Here is a 6,000-nt window from a genome sequence, read left to right on the forward strand (position 1 = left end):
AAAACCTACACATAATCATAATTCCCTTACATCTTCAACTACAAACGATGTACTTGACTGACGAGGACATTGTCGCAGTTCAGAAAATACCAGAAGACGCTCTCAGAGGAGTCACCGGAAGGTCCATTCTCGGCCGTTCTAGTTATCACAGACGAAGAAGCAGAAACAGATGATACGTTCTGTTTCGGGATGTGCAAGAGCACAAAAATCGAGATGCTTCCGTTCCCTCAAGACAAGATCATATCGGTTGTTCACACAGATAGTTCCGGAAACAGAGATACTTCGGTTAAGAAGGTCTTATTCATACGTTGTTCACGCTAGAGGCAGACCACAAAGGGTAAGATACAACAACAAAAAAACATGACAATCTAAGTCATAAGCAATAAGTCATATTTGAGTTGGTGTCTTTAGCGGTTTGGTGATAAGAACAATAAAAAATTTAGGACTGAGTGTAGTGAACTCTCCTTCTTTTTTTTTTCCAGGAAAGTTTGTGTATTCTAAGGAGATAGAGAAAGGACTGTGTTGTTTTCTAGATATCTTGCACGTCAAGAAACCTAAACCTTTGGATCCAAGAAATATTTATCAGACTGTGAAGATCAACCACCGTCATCATGACCATACTTTCTTTTTCGAAATCTGTTGCTCCAGACGGTACACCACCTTTATTTCTCAAGAAGAAAGGATGGGAGCTACCAACCTCGAGGAGCTTGCATCCGAAGGGACCTAGAGAAGCTCTAGGCCTAAACAATGATCTAAGAGCCCGTCTCCCTGAATTCGGATTCTCAGTCTCAAAAATTTGGTCCGGGAGTGTGATAGAAGGAGAATGGTATTGCCCATTTATGTCTGTGAAGGAGAATTGTAGTGTAAGTCATCAGATGAAGAAGTCAATGTTTTATAGGATGACACTATCCCAATACTGGTAGCGGATCTACCACTGCGAAAACAATAACTTGGATGAAACCAACGACGAAAACAATAATGAGGATGATTGAGTGGTGAGGGTAGAGGCGAATGTGGTGAGAGAGGCTAACTATGTGATGATTATGGAGCTGGTTAAGGGAGAGAAAGAATGGCATGGAGGGGTTTATTGATTATGCAACATGGACATTTGTCATTGGTCTATAAATTTTTTTGTGTTGTTTTAAAGGTCCATTTCAATCTGTTAAATGATAAAAAATGTCTAAAATTAAGTAAACCTAATTTACTTATTAAAAGCTATGTTGCATGGAATCGGAAGCGGGTACGTGGAAGCGGAATCGTTTGGAAGCGTAGAATCGAGTTTTTAAAAAAAATTAGGAAGCGGGTACGTTATGGAAGCGTGTATATATATATATATAAGAATTTATACACAAAATATGAAGACTAGATATTGAAAAACAATGTGACTAGAGTAGTAACTATTAAAAAAAATTGACTTAGTAAGTTAACGAGCTAGAAAAAAATCAGATAGCTACGGACAAACATTCATATTAAATGTTTCTCAAAAGAATAAAGTTCGTATTATGTGATAGATAATTAGGTATTTTTATTAGGCTTACAGAAAGTTAATAAATTAAATATGTGTGCAATTATAATTTTAATTGTGTTAAATAAATACTGGGCCGTGAATATTTAAAAGCCCAAGTTACGTTTGTGAAACTGTTCACTTTCTTCTTTACGTTGAAATCGCCGTACGCTTCCGGTCAACACTGAGTCCGCTTCCAACTCTGAAACGTGCGTTTCTATTACGATTCTAAACACCTCTTTTTAAGAATCGTGATTCCCATGCGATTCCAAGCGATTCCGTTTTGGCTTCCGATTCCGGAGCGGGAATCGTAGCTCCGTCGACGATTCCGTGCAACGTAGATTAAAAGACAAGACAATAAAAAATTTGTACTTTCCCCATTAGTTTTGGGATACTTTTTTCTATTTGTTTCATGTCTTAGAGTTCAAGCTAAAAAATGCAATAAGAAAAAGTATAGAGAAAATTTATAAAAAGGTCATATTCTGTGTTTCGTCCATGATTATTATATTGGTTAAGATGACACTGTTTGGTTCAAGGTTTTCGCGGACTGGGGGAGAGGAGGAGGAATACGGGTTTTGTGTCTGTTGTGGGGCTGAGGTTCTTGGTGGTGGAAAGAATGAGAAGGGTAATGGAGGAAGGAGGATGGGTGTTTCTGGAGTGGAGTGAGATGAACAAATTGGTGTTTCTGGAGGAGATTTGGGTTGAGAAGAGCAGATGGAGTGTTGTTGGTCAATTGTTTATTTAGACATACTCAGAGACTTACATGTAAGTGGGAGTGAGCCTTCATCATGTTGTAAAATATAAAGAGATATGATATACTAAAATTCCTAAGCCTTATGGACTATTTTCATTAAATATTAAATACGATTACTTGTAAATAAATAAAATAAACCAAAAATCTTAACCATACATGATAAATTTTAATTTCTGTTGTGGAGAATTGAGTATTTCAATTTTAAAATATATTAGTAAATAAAGTTTATAAATATAGTATAATCAAAGATATGTTAACCATATGGTATTTTGTTATAAAATAATTTTTTTATTGTCTGTGATACCGAGATGTATAAACCATATAATATTTGTTTTTTTTTTGTTGAAATGTGATATGTGTATATTATTATATTAATCAACAAAAGGTAAAGAAGAATACTTAGAGCAACCGCAACGGCGGTTTATACTCAGTCCCTAGGTGTTAATCCTTAACTATTAACAATATAATAACATTATTTATCTTAGATAAGCTAAGGATGAGTCCTAAGCTAAGGATTAAAATTGGTTAGTCCTTGTTGACGTGGCAGGGGAATTGGTTCCGTCTCTTCACGGGTTTCGCGACGCTATCGAAGGTAAGTTACCAAAAAATTATATGAATGTGTATTAAATTAAAAGAGTTATTATATAGTTGGAAGTCACACCTTTAATTCTATTTATACAATTGACGGTTCAATTCTAATATTAGAATCTAATAATTGTAAAATTAAAATCTAATAATTGTAAAATAAAAATATAATACTTGTGCAATGAACAAATCAAAAAAGTCATAAAAAAATTTTCATTTCATTTTCATTTCAGGTGATGAAAACTAATAATTGTTGTATTTCATATTTAATCATGTAATAAATAAATATTTCAATTTAATAAATAAATATTTCAATTTAACATGTTTTAATTTATTTTAAAAATGTTTATAATATTTTCAAATTTATTATTCTTTTATTCTTAAGGATTCCTAATGGATAACACCATTGGACATACTAATTTGATTAGAGTCCTTAACTATTTAAAAAAAAAAAATAATACTATAATATACCTAAGGATTCCAATGGTGAGTACACCATTGGAGATGCTCTTACTGGAGGTTAGTCAATGTTCGAGTTTGGAGAAAACAACTAAAAACTCATAGAGCAGAGCATTATAAAAAAAACAGAGCAAAGAAGACTTGAAGACGGCTTTCAATATATAAAATATGAAGGCAAATGCAGATGTCTCATTCACTTATCTCCAGAACCAATCTTGGTATTTTGTTTTTTTTAATCATCAACATAAACAGATTTTTAAAACTCTACAAACCAAAATGGTAACTCCTAGCATTGGTTTTGTAAGAGGAAATAATATGTCCTTTTATTTCCTTGTAAAAGGAAATAATATGTATAAACATGTTATTTAACATGATTACCAAGAAAAGAAAAATGTATAAACATGTTTAAAAAGGGTTTGTACCAAACACGGTTGAAAGAGGAGATAATAATTTGTGACAATTATTCCCTTAGAACAAAGTGGTGGTGTGATTGTTCGAGAGTCAAGCGATCGCTCGTATCTTGTCAAATTCTCGCACGTATGTGATCCCTGCACAATGAATACATGTCTCGTAATACAATTAGGCTAATTTTCATTTTCCACAATTGCGTTTTGTAATGTGAAATTTCATTATTTTAAGAGATGCTTTAAGAAAAAACTTCAGATACATTTATGCTTTAATTACTATAACATTCTGGTTTTATACAAAACTAATACAATTTTTTTCTACCAGTGCAGCAAAATTCTATCATGCTGTTGTTACCATTACACATCACTATTTTATATTTATATAAGATTTGAAAAGAAAAAAAGTGACGATTAAGAGAATTTGCACTCTATAACAAAGATATAAACATAACTAAATAACTCATAAACACTATTGAGCAACTTTTCAACTTTGCATAATCCTATTATACTCCTATGTCTATATGTTGATGTACATATCATATTTCAACTTCGTTGTTTTTCTTTCACGTCTCTCTTTCTATTTTGTCAATGGAGAGAAATTGATCGTTCACTGACACTTGTTAAAATTCAGCTTATTTATTCAAATCATACACAATTATAAGCACTTAGACATTTAAATATAAAACCTTTTTTTAAAACATATAAAACTTATTTGCAAAAAACTCTCTTAAACTTTTTATGACGAAAATAAAAAATATTTTGAAAGCGATCGTTATAACTCTCTAAATTTTTCTGTGAATTTTCATCGACCAGCTCAAGCTGCTCAACATTTTCAGATTTGAACAATTCTAGATTTCTAGACAATTGGTTCTCATCTTGCATACATGCACTTAAATTCATTAAAAGAACAAAATCATTGGGTCAATTTGGTATGCTAGGATTAACTAAAAATGTAAGATTTTTTTTCACGTACCATCGTCATCATCAAAACTTTGAGCGTCATCAAATATTTGTCATTCACCTTCAATCATGAAATGAAAGTAGTAATGTCGCCACATGTAACCTCAATTGACGTCATATATTTTCTTTTTGTTTCAAATAAACGTAAACTTTTATTCACTAAAAAACCTTTTCTAAACAACTTTGTAAACATCAAAGGCATCATATTTTTTTTATTTGCTAAATATCAAAGTGTTAGATTCGGGTTTATTATGGGCTTCCAACTCAAAACCAATTGGCAATTAGTGGATTGGCTCTAACCCTTTATATATTACTTAATGTCCCATTGATTTTCCAATGTGGGATACATATCCCTTAATACCCCTCCTCGAGATGATGGCTCTTATCGGCCAGAAATCTCGGAAACTTTTTTTTTTTTTTTTTTAAGACAGTTATACTCGGTCGAGCGAGTCAATTACGACCTATATACCCGGTCGGGTAGGGTTAATATTACTTAGGGGTTTAACTTATTAGGATCTGGGTTCTGATACCATGTTAGATTCGGGTTTATTATGGGCTTCCAACTCAAAACCAATTGGCAATTAGTGGATTGGCTCTAACCCTTTATATATTACTTAATGTCCCATTGATTTTCCAATGTGGGATACATATCCCTTAATACAAAGGCATCGTATTTGAAAGAGGTAGAATTTACATCTTAATTTACTTTGGAAAACCACAAATGAGTACATATTCATCTTTTTCATTTTCTGGATTTCATATTAGACTAAACCGGTTTCCCCTTTATTTTTTATCAATGAGTCTTCGACCCGGAGATGATGTTTCACTATATTGTTGTTGGATTGTAAAAGGGAATTTGCCAAAACTAATCTACAACTTGATTTTAACCCTAAATCTATACCCAAATTTGAATCAAATGCAAAACTAACCTAAAAACCTTGTCAAATTACAGCTCAGCTCTTTGTGACCAAACAAAAAAACAGAAACTATTTTTACGAATATAGTCCTAGTAAGTCGTCTGAGATGTTGGAAGTCGTCTAGACAACTTTAAAGTAAGTCTTCTAGTGTAGTTGATCTTAAAAATAATTTATAAATTTTTAAAAAATATTTTGATAAGCGAAAAATTAAAATCATGTAATTATAAACAGTTTTAAATGATATAAATTAAAATGTAACAAAATTGAATTGTTTTCAACATAGATGAGTGTAGGTAGTGAATCATGGTATTCTTTGGTCTAGGGTTTGGCAACATATGTTGTAGTATTGTATGTATTCTTAGGGTTAGATTTTGGAAAGCTTGAATGTTTTTTTGAAAAATTAATTTTTTACCT

At 32.1% G+C, this 6,000-nt stretch overlaps 1 pseudogene; it reads left to right on the forward strand.

Moving 5' to 3' along the window:
• Positions 1–57: 57 nt before the first annotated feature.
• Positions 58–5,784, forward strand: LOC103849404 (annotated as a pseudogene).
• Positions 5,785–6,000: the final 216 nt, after the last annotated feature.

This window comes from Brassica rapa, chromosome A01, assembly GCF_000309985.2.
Source record: "Brassica rapa cultivar Chiifu-401-42 chromosome A01, CAAS_Brap_v3.01, whole genome shotgun sequence".
NCBI lineage: Eukaryota > Viridiplantae > Streptophyta > Magnoliopsida > Brassicales > Brassicaceae > Brassica > Brassica rapa.